The 13,061-nt window shown below is 34.5% G+C and overlaps 1 pseudogene; it reads right to left on the minus strand.

The window, feature by feature from the left end:
• Positions 1-312: 312 nt before the first annotated feature.
• On the minus strand, positions 313-704 carry LOC105825938 (annotated as a pseudogene).
• Positions 705-13,061: the final 12,357 nt, after the last annotated feature.

Below are 13,061 nucleotides of genomic sequence, written 5' to 3' on the forward strand. Positions count from 1 at the left end.
GTATAAGGAGAGTCAATACAAGGAAAGTCCTGAGTTAGTCAAAAAGAGATGCCATATGAGCTGAATCTTGAAAAAAAATGTAGAAGTCAATTAGGTAAATGAGGACAGAAGTGTATTCCAGGCAGACAAACAAAATAGGTAAATTTATGGTATCAAGAATCCATGTGACACATAACTCTAAGTTGTTGGAAAACATTGACACATAAATGCAAAGTGAGGAATTGCAGGGACTGTTGATGTAGGCAGGGGCTACCACTGGGAGGCACTGAACACTTTACCAAACCTGGGGATGTGAATACACCTTATTGTTGCTCACAGGCTATCAACACACCTATCCATGCTACAATGGAATTCAATGTGGTTTAGCTCTTGCTCTCTGTACAGCTATATTTGAAATTTTCCCAATGACAATTGAGTACTTTGAGGTCATCCTGGGCCCATAAATATTCATTTCTGTAGCAATTGGTCCAATTGTCATGAATATATGCTCGGTTTTGGACCATGATGTATATAGATGAATATGTGAAAGCTCTTGTCTTTTTCCCTCATGAGGACCTAACATTTGTACTCACTGAATTCTTGGCTTGGGCTTAGTGCTGCTTCATGAATTCTCTCCAGGAAATGTTCTTGCTGTGTACAAGCAGCCTGCATAGGGTGCAAAGCAGTGCCAAGAGAGTACCCCAGATCTTTAGAGAAGATGTCATCTTAGTCACCAGGGCCACCCTGTTCAGATTCAGCGTTCAGGTCATTGGTTACTGTAGTGGGGATCAGTATATGGATATGAAGAGCAGAATTTGTGTCCTTCTTTTCTTAGAGCTCGGGAAGTGCTCACCGGTTTTTATGTAATGAATATAATTCAGGAACAGCAAGATGGAAGAGATGCACAGGGTAGGTCCAGGGTGTGGCGGAAGGGTGTGGAGCGTCCATGCCCTCTCTGGGCATTCCACCCTCCCAACACTGGCAGGTAGCCAGCAATTGGAAGCTCCTTTCTCTTTTTCTTTTTTAGTGTAATGTCTAATAGCTGTGATGCTAGTGAGCAACTTTTTCTCATTCATGATCTCTGAGAAAAATCTTTCAGCAATTCACCATCAAGTATGTTTGCTGTAGTATTTTTAAAACAGAAACCTGTTATCAGAAAGTTTCCATCTATTTATTAAGTGGCTTTCTGTATATGTTGAAATGTTTAAGATTTTTGTTTTGTTAATAGGATAAATTATCTAATTACATTTTAGAATATTATGAGAACTTAGCAGTGCATGAAGAAACCTAATTTGTTTGCGATGTTATGTAAGCATATTACCTCTATTCAAAAAGAGATTTTTTTCCTCATATTCTCTTCAAGGCTATTTCATCTATGTTCATGTAGAATTGGCCTCTAAATTTTCTTTCTTGTAATATCCTTGCCAGAACTTGGTAGCAAGACTATGATGCACTGATAAAACACAGACATATTGGGAGAAATCCCGCTTTTTCTTTTCTTTCAAAGAGTTGTCATAAGATTGGCATTTATTTTTCCTTAAATGTTTGGTCAAATTGACCTGTGAATGAATTGAGCCTGAAACTGCCTTTGTGAAGAGGTTTTTAATTTGGATTTATTTTATTTAAAAGTTATAGGACTATTCATATTTTTTATTTCTTATCTGTTTTAGTAGCTAAGAATAATAATTTTTATTCACATTTTTAAATTTATTCACATGACTTTCTTCATCTTATCTGTAATGCTTTTAGGTTATATTGTGATGCCTCCTTTGTCATTAGATACTTGTACTTTTTCCTTTTTTGATCCTGATCAATATTTCTAATTCTTTATTAGATTTTATTTCATTATTTTTAACAAGGCAATTTTAGTTTTATTTGTATATTGCTTTTATATATTTTAATTTAATTGCTTGACTTTTAACAATCTATTTCTCTCTCCTACTCTTTATGTGTTAAAGTTCTTTTTTATGTTATTGAGAATTATGCTTATTTAGGTGAATAGGTTTAACTTTTCTTCCTAATATGAGCAATTAAGGTCTTATTTTTTTATTTATTTTATTTTTCTGTATTCTACAATTTTAAATTTTATTGAAATATAATATTTATCCAGTAAGGGGCTTAACATTCACTGATCTTTAGTATACAGATTGATTATTTTTTACAAATGTTTACATCCATGTAAACATAACTCATTTCAAAATATACAGTATTTCTAGAACTGCCAAATGTTCTTTTATACCATTTTCTAAGCAATGGGACCTTTCAGAGATAATCAATAACCTGATTTTTATCAGCATTTTTTCTTGTGCTGAAACTTCAAATGTATGTAACACATTCTTTTAACTTTATGACAATTTAAGTTTTTTCTTCGGGCTATAAAATCTGCATGGCTAATATGGTCATGTACCACAGCTACATTGAACAACCCTAACTCTTTTAGCTTCTTGACCTATGTATAGATTTGTTCAAAATGTATTTATAACCCCCCATTAATATATTTCAATGAAAATTTTGTTTTTGAAAATCTGCGGAATAAAATTCCATCTAAGATTTTTAAAGTCTCCTTTAAGGTTGCTTGTTGTCTTTTTCTTTTTTTTTTTTTTTAAGTATTTCTTTGGAACAGAGTAACAAAAAACACGTGTTTAAGACTCTCTGTAGAGCATAGCTTCATGGCAAATTCATGAAAATTCTGAAAGGCTCCTGTTTAATTATAGACCGGCTTTCTTTTTCTAACTTCAAATTGGTCAGAGTGCTGTTTCTCTGTATTTTTAGATTCTCTGGGTTACTAGAGAGTTAACTGAAGTCGTAGGTGAGCGCTGCCTCCTACATGCAGCATGGACATTTTTAGCTGCGACATTATCCCCTTGATAAGACATTATATCATCTACGGCAAAAGTAAGTGCCTTCCCTTTTAGAACAGAACCATTATTGAGTGATGCTATTGTCAGAATCAAAATAAATCTGTCAAAATTGAAGAAATCATACTTGCCACAGACCAAACTGAGGGACTTATTTGAAATAAGTTGTAAAATAGGCAATGGGGAGGGGTTTGATTTCCCCATCATAAGGTGATACGCTTTAAAATCACATTTCATTCTTAGACAAAAGTCTGAATGCCATTCTAACCAGCACTAAAACCTTTTTTGTTATTTTGATGGAGAGCCCTATGCAGCTTATAAATCAGATATAAATTTAGTGCACAGAGGCAGACCATATACCCTTTTCACGTATCCAATGCGCTGTACAAGAAGAACAAAATGCCATCAATCTTCAAAATCTATAGTGTAGTAAGGTAAAATGCTAGTGCCTCTATCCCTCACTCAGATTTTTCATCTCAGGTGCCAGGGCAGTAAAGTCTATAAAGAGAGCCTTATTCAGAGTCTCTTGTTCCCATTCTTTGTCAGTTCTTTATAACTTTTATTCAAAACTCACTACCATTCTCCTTCCTGCCTCTAGAGCTAAATTCATTATCTCTGATTCCAAACTACTAGGGGAGGGAACAAAAGTCTGTGGGTAAGGCAGAGCGAACAGAGCTTTTAGGGACACATCTGAGATAAATCAGAAGTGTCACATAACTAGGGTGATCCTAAGTCCCAGTTTGCTGGGAGCAGTTCTGTTCTACACCTGCTGTTCTGAAAAGTGCTATGGTTTGGATGCTGGATAATACAGCCTCCCCAGACTTACTGCAATCTATGTGGTGGCACATGGCCCAGGACAATTTCTTAGTCTAATATAAAATTCATTAGGTAGGTTATTAAATCAATATTATGGACAACAATTCTCATATATTGTGACTAATGGATTCCAACTGAATCTCTTTTACTTTTAACAATTTCCTGTTTCAGCTGAAAGAAAAATGAGACAGAAACAATGTTTTTTCCTTGTGTTATATATGCTTCATTATTGGTAAAAAAAAAAAAAAATGCCCTATAGACTTCAGAGGAATATATTAGCAATCTTTTGCTATTTTACATATTTATGTTACTGGGTATAGTAAAAAAGACTAAAATCATGAAGAATTTTAGATAACAAGTAAAATTAAATTTTAGTTTTGAAATATTAATATTGATAATCACAGAAAAAGGCCATTATATTTAAATTAATGAAATTTTGTTTCATATTCAGAAATTATATATCAAATGTATGTAATTCACATAATTATTTATATATATATTTGTAGTGTCAAATTTAAAAAATTGTGGTCAATTATATTTATGTAAAAATATTTCAACAAAATACCACAAAATAAAACACCATAGTTTCAAAAGTTGAATAGTTTTTTCCTATAGGTTTTCAATAAAATATATTGTTGTGACCCTCAGGAAAGCAGCAGTTATACAATATCAAAATGTTGTAAGTGAAAACTGTACTGTCAACTTTGAATTATATTGAACATAAACTATCAACTAGGTATTTCTAAAACACATGTTTACTATTTTTAAGTCTTTTGTAGAATAACATATCTTCTATTCACTACAAAGTTGTTGTTTTAACTCCTTCTATCCACTGTTCAAATCTGAGAGGTGTTAACCAGGAGGCCTGATGGCCCGAGAGTATGAAGTGACTGTGAGTGACAGGCAGAGAGCTCACAGACTTGCCAAACAGGGAGATGAACTTAATTGGCCAAATCTTGCCCTTAATTAAAATCACACTGAAGTCAATGGGAATTGCCTTAACTCAGGTCAACATCAAATGCTGTGTGTATTGATGTCCCTGCTTCATTGCAGTGGCTCAAACATCAGTCCTTGAAAGTCCAAGGGAGCATTTTTCACTTGTTTTATACATACACTAAGCTAAAGTAACCAAAGCTGTTCTGATGGGCAAGTCAGCGCATAAAAACTTACCCTCCGAATACATAAGGTATTTTGATTCCCGAAACTTATTTTCCCCATGGAAAAAAATACTTTGTTCATTTTCCTGCTTGTAGCTATCATCTCTGTGTGTGAATACTCAGCTTTTATTTATTTTATTACTTCTTTTTACGAGTCTCCTCGAAGTTATTTTTCTTTTATATCCGTTCTCTACTCCCTGGCACAGTTCTTACACTTTTGGCTATGGCACCTCCAGCTTTAGGTTTTCCACTCTTCTGGTGCCTCCGAGAAGGTTCCTTTCGACATCCTTGTCCCCCTCCTGTCCCTCTCGCAGCGATATTCTACTCGTACTTGTTATTCAGCACTTTGTAACCTGGAGATGGAGGCCGTGGAGGAGCCATTCCCTCATGTTCCTGAGGAAGCCACAGTCTTAGGCGGACACCGCGTTCCTAGTCTCAGGGAGAGTGGTCCCCGAAGTGTCCCTGGCCCTCCTAGACTGTATTTCTGGATACAGTTCACATTCCTGCCTCTCTCCCAGGAATAGACTGTTTGCTATTTTAGCTTCCTTGCCCCAGCTGCAGTGGCTTTTCTCCAGCACCCTAAAGACTGCAGTGTCTGTTTTCCTACCTCTAACAAGATTAAGACTTCTTTTCCGTAGAATAGATAGAGAAGGAAGCTCAGGGTGACTTTTCCGCACCTCCCTTGTTGGCTGTTGTTCTCCTCCTCTTAGGCCTAAATCACAAAGAACACTTTCTTTAAAAGGTGAGCAATTTGATCTAAAAATTGTAGGAATTAGCTTTAGCTTTGTGTTCCAAATTAGAAACTGTGTTCAAATTTGAAGTGAAGGCACCAATTAGCTATCCATCAAAGATAGTGATCAAATAAAGAATAGGGATGTTATCATTGCTATTTAAAGAATCCAAAAATATTACTTAATTAAAATATAATTAATTCTTATTCCCAGAAACTCTATTAAGTAAAATTGTTTGAGGAATTAGCAAGTATGAATTATAGGCTAAAATATCTACATTAACTTAATTACATGAAAAAAATTAAAAGTATGATAGTTAAGCTATAAGTTCTGTCCTTTATTGAAAACATGTTAAATAAAATTTTTTTTGTAGATGCTAGACTATTCTTATTCAAAGATAGGTTGTACATCCAAAAGAAATATTTCCTTTAGTCTTTTTAAAATCTTATTTTCTGAGAATAAGCAAAAATGTCTTTTAAAATCTTTTATTTACTCAACATGTACTGAACAAATACTTACTGGGAACCTACAAGTCACATACTTTCAAGGTGGAGGGATTGAAATCAATGAGCAACAAGAACAAAAAGGCAAAATATCTAGTCATCTCCCTTATTATATTCTAGTAGAAAGAAAGTAAAAACAAACAACTAATTACAGAATATGATGTCAGATATTGATAAGTACTATGAAAATATATCAAAGCAGAGTAAGCAGAGATGATGAGTAAGAAAGATTTCTATTTCAGATGCAGGAATGATGCCACAATGCTCTGAGGATTTGGTATTTGAACAGTTACAAATTAAATGAAGGAGCGGACCAGGAAATCTGCTGATAGAAAGTTCCAGAACAGAGGATACAAATGCCCTGAGGCAGGGAAGTAAATGTGGCGGGACTAAGTGAGTGAAGCAAGGATTTTAGAAAATGAAATATTTTAGAAAATAAAATGTTAACTTATTTAATCTTTATAACAACTCAAAAAGTAGAACCATTATTTATACGTGAGAGAACAGAGGCATGTTAGAAACGTGCCTAAGGTCACACATCTTACAAATGTCTGCACTTAGGTGGATATCTAGACGGTCTGACGGCTAGCTATTGTACAATGCTATGGAAAGTGTAAACCATGTGCATCCTATTTTGTTTTTTTCTTTTTCTTTTTTTAAACCACTCACTAACAGCTCTTTTCAGACCCTTGTTTTCTTAGAGCCTCCAGGACTAAGCTCATTACTTTTATATGCTTGCAATGTACTCCATACTCATCACAGTGTCTTCACACCCTTCCTGGTACCTCTGAGGCCCTTGGGACCTTTCCACAAAGCAAACATTGTTTTTCTCAACTGAAACGGCTATTTCTGACCCACTGCAACATTTTTTAATCACCTTGTGCCTTTTATTTTGACAGTGTATCTATTTGCTTACTTTTGTTGCTTTCACTTATTTCAAAAAAATGAGAGTTTTTCAGACAGATGTATTTAAAATACATATTCAAAAATACATATTTGAATTTTGGAAAAGAGGAAGCGTAAACATTTATACAGTTTATTATTCCTAAGATTAAAAAATATAAAAGTTGCATGACATTTTTGGATAGTGTACCTCATCTAAGGTGTATGTTTTATGAGCAATGAATGGCAAGTGGCAGATGGGGAAACAATTCTGAAATGGTGTGGGGTCATGAAAGAACATTGAAAAGATGCTATAAAGCAACCTTTGAAGGATTATAAATGAAGAGTGAAACTTTAAAATCTGGTTCAGGCTGAAAGTCACTACTGCATGAAGCTTGGCTTGAAAGGAGAGAGGCTTGTTTGGTCCAGAAAAATCAGTGAAGTGTCATTGCCACACTCCATGCTGGTGATAATAAGGCTTTGACGTACAAAGGCGCAGGGAATACGGAAAACGCAGGGTTTGAAAGCTCAGGGACTGCTATGATCCACAGGTTTCAGTTGCATTTGAATCTAGATTGTGAGGAAAAGAGAGGAACAAAAGGTGATGCTATGTTTTCATCTCAGGTAAGAGGAGGTAGAAATAAATTAAATGTGTCAACCTGACTAATTTGTCCTTGGTATTATACACTAAGTTTTAATCTGGAGATTTGATTTCCTGACTCTACTCCTGTTATAACCAAATGCAAATATCATTTGTGCCAATCGTACTCTCTACCAAAAATTAATGTGGAAATCTAATATTCAAGTAAAAAGAAATACTTGTTTATAGTACCACAAGGTGCTTTTCCACTAATAATAAAAAAACCAAACACAATGTATTAACAAAGGAATTTTTTGTTATGTTTTTCCAACTCAATACAATCAGTGACATCAGTTATCTGTTGCCTATGTAACACATCACTGCAGAAGTTAGTGGTTTAAAATAATAAACCCTTAATGAGCTCATGAATCATGAGTCAGTGTGGGCCTGGCAGGTCTCAGATGGCCTTGGTTATGTACCTACAGCAGTCAGCTGGAGAGTTAGTGGGAAGATTGGATGGTTTTGCTAAGCTTGCATGGGCTCTTTCACATATTTTGGGCTTTGGCTGACATAAATCAGCTGAATGACTATGTTCCATTTGGTTTCTCATCTTCCAAGAGGTTTTTCTTATTCGTATGAAGTTTTAGGAGTCCAAGAAAGGGAGCAGAGGCATGCAAGGTCTCTTACATCTGACGCTAGGAAGTAATACAACATCACTTCTGCATTATTCCCTCTGGCCATAGCAAGTCGACAGCCAGCTCAGGTTCAAGGAGTGAGGAAAGACTCTTCACTCCTTAAACAAAAGACCTGCAAAATCACTCTGCAAAGAGCACAGAAATAGAAAGCATAAATAATTTTGGCCACTCTTCCAATCTTCTGTAAGTGATCTTACATTCTTACATATTTGTAGAGAAACTTTCCCCAGCAACTTGATGCTCTGAGAGTTTCCTTAAAGAATCAAGGGTTTTTTGTCTGTATCATTATAATATTAGAAGCAACTTATTACAAGAAGTTTCAAGTTGCTTACATATAATTTTACTCTTCCTCTGCTATCTCTTTGGCATACTTAAACTTGTACCCTTGGGCTTTGTCTCTGCTGGATGGTACTACCCTACAATAAAGTTATTCATTACTATCCTAATGCTCCAGTTAATTGAATTTCAGTACTAGTCAACTTCAACCAAGGTCATCTTAAGCTTGCTTCTATTTTTACAGGAATCTATTAGCATCAGGAAATACCAAGAAGTTAATAGCTATATTTAAAGTTTGGTTATTTTCATTTTTTTCTCTCCTTACATCTTAATAAATGGAAACACATATCAAACCTTACACTTACGAATTAGAATGTCTTTCCTAGTAAATGAATTATTGATGCTGAAGTGATTAACCTTTCATTAAAATTTAATATAAAATTCTTCCCTTCATATATCTATGTTTATTACTCAAGCCCCAGAGAAAAATATATCAAACATAGGACAGCTTGGTTATTTAAAACTCTTTTGCAACACAGGGACTCTTAAAGTCTGAAATTTTCTAATTTCTCCTGAAGTCTTTCTATTTCATGATAAAAGGGAATAGATTCCACAAATGTACATATACTTTTGTGAAATGGATCCTACTGTCCCTTCAGGATTGATAAATGATAATTAAAGTACTGTTCTATATTTCTACTTAACATTTAAATAGAGAGGTATAAATAAATCTTATATTTTGCAGAATGTTTTACTGTTTGAACATAACTTTGTATATCTCCTCACCACAACTCTGTGACATAATTATCACGTATTTTATGAAGAACCCAGTTATCTTAGGACACAGTAGTCAGAACATAAATGTAGTGTCACAGTTTCTGTAACTGCGAGAAGTTATGCGTCCCTATCCAGAGGACTCTTTCAAAGCATCTGTCCTGTTTATTCCTGTAGATCCACAGGGGTTGTGACTCTATGATCACAACATAGCTGTCAGCTAACACAGAGGCATCACCTTTTACCTTGTCTTGTGCTTTGACTCTGCTTCTCTTTGATAAAATTCACCTTCCCAGGCCTCTAAAGGCCAGCAAATTCCCCAGCCAGTATTTCAGTGGGCTAAAGATGGTCAGAGCTGCCTGCACATCTGCTGTGCTGTTATTGTAGCTAGTGCCAGTGGGCAGTGCTGGTGATTTCTGATAATGTCTACTAAAGTACTGCTAGGCCGACACCAGGCTGTTCTGAATTTGCTTCAATAATATGGAAAAAATATCTTCCCCTGTCCCATAATATGTTACATTAGCAACAATGAACTATCTAATTTGCTAGGATTTAGAGAGTTTTCGTGTGATATCAGCTCATATAAAACAAGCAAAAAAGACAAAAAGAAAATCTCCGCTCTGTTTATCTCTGCCCTTCCTCCTCTTAACCGCCCCCCTCCTCATTCTTAATAAGAATGCAATGTCCTGGGAACAATCTGAACTTGGAACACTGTGCTTGACTCAGAATCTGATGAATGAATGTTCATTTCCCTGTTAAATGAACAAACTTTTAATAGGTTTGTATTTTTCTTTCCTGGGCGATTTCCTGGACTTTTCCAGGTATAAAATATAGAATACTCAAGACAATCCAAATGAGCTTTGGGAATATATTAATTTTTACTCAAGTTTCTTGATAATGAAAATTAGTTTAAATATTATAGCAATATTCCATTAGTAATTTTTAAGCTGCTGCCTGCCATGTATAGCAAGAGATTCCCTTTTACCTGCAAAGTGAAGAATGAGGTTAAAAGTGCTCGTTTCTCATTGTTTTGAAAAGAACAGAAGAAGTAGAGAAGTAGTAAAGCAAAGTATTCTCAGAGCAAGTTATAATCTCCAGCTATGGAATGTATTCAATAACACATCATAATACAACTGGGAATTTGAATTTTTAGTATGAATCGAATGAGAAACGACATTTATTTCATTCTCAATAGATGAAGACAAATGATAAACCTGGTGATATTCTAGGCAATGGGGACAATATAAGGTGCAAAACAAATATGATGCCTTCCCTTTGTTCATGTGCATATTAATAATACAGATAGACATCAATGAATTGTCATGACTATGCTTAATGTAAATGGAAAGACCAGGCATGATGGAGGTATGTAATAGAGATTAAGTGTACTCAGTAGAGTCGGAGAAAATGGAAATCTAGTGATGCATTTATCCTGCATTACTTTCTCCCTACGAAGGACTTACCTTAACTCTAACTCAGACAATGGTCACATTCTTGGACATGTGACCTCAAGTTGGCTAGTCAGCAATTCATTGAAAATTTTCAAATAAGATTACAGGAAACCAACACTCTTTTATGTCCTAATCTCTAAGGATATTAACCCAGAAAATTAATTTGAAGTCTCTTGCAACGTGAAGAAAGATAATGTGCTCCAGGAGGGAATAACATTGACATTAAGAAAGAAATAAGGATAGGAGGTCAGTGCAACAGGTCTTGAAAGCTCCTCTTTGAAATTATGAGCCAGTAGTTACATGAATCAATGCTTTCTCTTATTAGGGTTCAAATTGGTTTTCTGTCACCAACAAATAAAAATGTTCTACTTAATATAAAAATTGGTAACTATAAATATTATAAGTGACATCATAAAATGAGAATGGTTGTGAAAAATGAATTAGAGTCTATGATGTTCCTCCAAAATACAGCATGAAGCCATTATTGTTTGCTTTGTTATAATGAAGAAACTATTTAAAATATATTTCTTAAAATAAGATATTTTGACCTCAAATCATCTGCTTATTGATAAGAATATTTAAGGTGCTTGATAGAAATATGTCTGGGAATGATTTTGTTAGCCTAATTCTTTAAATTTTACTAATATCAAATGAAAGAGAAGCAAAAATTAACCTAATACAACTGATATGAATAATGACTTGGAAGGTTGAGAAAGAAAAATTTTTTTTCTGAGGTGGAAAACAATTTCTGATGACTGTGTCAAACAATTGTCTTTTCCTCATTTTCCCAATTCAGGACATTTAGAAGAAATTTCCAATGTCTCCTACACTTCCATCTACCCCTCCTATTAATTCACTTATCTTCAGGGAAGAATGAGTTACTTCCCTCTTTGATGCAATGGAAAAAAGAGACAGTGCAAAAAGAAAACTTTAGTCACCCTCTTTTATACTTCTGTTTCATCTACTACATGCCACAGATATTGAATCTACTGTATGTGACAGACTTTGCCTCCACCTGACGAACCTGAAGTTCAGTATTATGTAGTGACATAGCAGGGATTACAGCAGCTTTCCAAGCAATTGAGTTCCAATTTCTGGGTAATGTAATAAAAAGTAATGTTTAATGTATACAAAACACTCCTGGCCCCAGACACTGTTTTAAGAGCTTTAGCTATATTAACTTACTTAATACTCATAGAAAACCCATATGGTAAGTACTATTATGATTTCTATTTTTCAGATGAGCAAACTAATGACAAATGGGTTTAATAAGTTGCACAAAGACAGAGCTGGTATGCGGTGGGGCCAGGATTTACACCCTGGCAGGCTGACTCAATAGTCCATGCATATGGCCACTATCTTAAATCACAATCCAAAATATAAATCTATAATCTAAAATTTCTAATTAATTATCCCCCCACTTCCCAAACTATGAATCAATTGAGATATAAATGTAAGAATTATCCAGAAACCAAAATATCTCTTTTGTTATTAAGAAAGATGTATTTATGCATTTTGAGTTGATGCAACATATGGTCTACTTATTCTTTTTTTTCCCTTGAATCAAACCTATCTACCAGTTATATAAGGCAGACAGACAATTGGATGTTTTCGTGAGGGCATATGAGAAGGTTTATTTAACCACTTGTTTGGGTTGCCATTTTTATTACTATTACTATTATTATTTACTTCTGTAAGCTTTATGGATATTTTCTTTGTATTTATTGTGAAACATGAAGTTATTAATTATACTTCTCTTTCATTGGAAACTCTGGGAATTTTTAATCTAAAAATTGGTATTCCTTTCTAGCATTATTGTTATTACTATTACTATTTTGGATAATTTCTAACCTCTATTTTCTAAAGTCTACCCTTCCAGGACTCTTAGATATTTGACATTGTCACTCTACCTTTTTTTGTCCATATTTTTTCCTCTCATATTTTTGATATTCTTTTTCCTTTGACTTTATGCTTTGCAAAAGTTCCTAAATAATATATCTTTCTCTTAATGTGCCCCTTTGTTATTATTTTAATTTAAACAAGCATGTTTTTAATATCTGCATATTTAGGGATCTTCTCTGCTATAGAAACTTAGCATTTAGGCTAACTAAAATGGAAATTGGTAGCTAGGCATGGTGACTCACACCTGTAATCCCAGCTACTTGGGAGGCTGCAGTGGGAGGATTGCTTGAGTCCAGGAGTTCAAGATTAGCCCAGGCAACATAGTTAGACTCCATCTGTGACTGACTAACTAACTAACTAACTAACTAACTAACTAACTAACTAAGAGTGTGTTGATTTCCTAGCAAAATCATAAAATAAGTGATACTGGTTTAGTGACCAGACAATGAAAGGCAAA

Source organism: Propithecus coquereli, unplaced genomic scaffold (assembly GCF_000956105.1).
Source record: "Propithecus coquereli isolate 6110/MARCELLA unplaced genomic scaffold, Pcoq_1.0 Scaffold835, whole genome shotgun sequence".
Lineage (NCBI taxonomy): Eukaryota > Metazoa > Chordata > Mammalia > Primates > Indriidae > Propithecus > Propithecus coquereli.